This window comes from Elaeis guineensis, chromosome 6 (assembly GCF_000442705.2).
Source record: "Elaeis guineensis isolate ETL-2024a chromosome 6, EG11, whole genome shotgun sequence".
Taxonomy (NCBI): Eukaryota; Viridiplantae; Streptophyta; class Magnoliopsida; order Arecales; family Arecaceae; genus Elaeis; species Elaeis guineensis.
In genome coordinates this window covers 43,941,959-43,943,457 of record NC_025998.2, presented here as the reverse complement: position 1 = coordinate 43,943,457, position 1,499 = coordinate 43,941,959, and the positions used below count along the sequence as shown (strand labels likewise).

Sequence of the window (1,499 nt, the reverse complement as noted above, 5' to 3'; positions counted from 1 at the left end):
TTTGGCATAAGTTGGAACCTGATGGATTATATCTAAAAGAGGAATATTGACTTGGACTTGTTTAAATACCTCTAAAATTTTATCTAAATGTTCAGATTTATTGGATTTCAGTCTGTTTGGAAAAGGAGCTCTAGGACTTTTAAGTACTGGATTAGGTGAATTTTCAGTTTCTGGTGCTTGAGGTTGAAAGGTAGTAGTTTTAGAAGGTGACTTGGCAGATGAGTCCTCTATATCATCAAATGCAACTACCTTATTGTCTATTTGTTTTCTCGATCTTAAGGTATGAATGGCATTTACACCATTAACTTGGTTTCCTTGTTGGGGTCGTGGACCATTTTGGTTCCTAGGATTTGGCTCAGGTTGGCTAGGTAACCTACCATGTTCTCGTTCACTAATGGTCGAAGCTAGCTGACTTACTTGCATTTCCAGACGGGCTATAGCTTGGGTGTTATTATTTATGAGTTGACCCGTGGTTTGCATAAAGCTGGTATGTGTCTTCATCATGGCTTCTAGGCTTTTCTCTAAAGAGGTAATTTTCTTGTCATTATCATGGAAGCCTGGCGGGTTGTTCATCACTGGGTTGGACCTTAGATTTTGCTGATTGAAATTTGGATTGCCTACATTAGGATTCTGGGACCATGAGAAATTCGGGTGATTCCTCCAACCTGGGTTATATGTGGGTGCATAAGGATTGTTCAATGGTCCTTGATAGGTGGCATTCACCTGTGCACACTCATTCGAGTAGGAACATTCTTCTAAGACATGGTCTGGTGCATTGCACCCTTTACACATGGGTGCAGATATTTGATTTACATTGGCTGGTCTCTGTAATTCTAAGGCTTCCAATCTACGTGTTAAGGTTGCAATCTTGGCCTCTGATGCTAGGGTTGGTTGAATTTGATGCATTCCTCCTCTTGAAGGTATAGCTTTATCAGGTTTCCTAGTTGTTTCCCACTGTAAATTTTTCTCGGCTAGGTCTTCCAAGAATTGCCAAGCTTTAGTAGTTTCTTTGTCCATAAATTGGCCTTGGCACATGGACTCTAGCATGGTTCTTGAGTTTGAATCTAATCCCTTATAGATGATCTGGCATAGTCTCCAAGTTTCTATTCCATGGTGTGGGCATTGGGTCAAAAGATTCTTGAAACGATCAAGGTACTTCCAAAATGATTCACCAGCTAGTTGGTAAAATTGATTTATTTCATTCCTAATCCTAGCTATTTTATGATGGGAGAAATACTTTTTCAAAAATATTCTCACAAAGCCCTCCCAGGTAGTGACAGAATGGTTTGGCAGACTATAAAGCCACTTCTTAGCATTATCCTTAAGGGCAAAGTTGATTAATCTAAGTTTGACCTCATCCTCTTTTAATTGCAGTTTCATGGTTGCACATACCTCCTCAAATTCTCTAATAAATATATAAGCATCCTCTAATCCTATGAATTTTGGAAGCATATTTATGATTTGAGGTTTGATTTCAAAATTGTTAGCTGTGGGTTGTG

At 39.0% G+C, this 1,499-nt stretch overlaps 1 non-coding gene across 1 annotated transcript; it reads left to right on the top strand.

Annotated features, from left to right (window-relative positions):
* The first annotated feature begins 1,105 nt into the window (after positions 1-1,105).
* LOC140858973 (small nucleolar RNA R71) lies at positions 1,106-1,212 on the top strand. The gene has a single exon (XR_012142375.1). It is a non-coding gene; the product is annotated as a small nucleolar RNA R71 (small nucleolar RNA).
* The last annotated feature ends 287 nt before the right edge of the window (positions 1,213-1,499 follow it).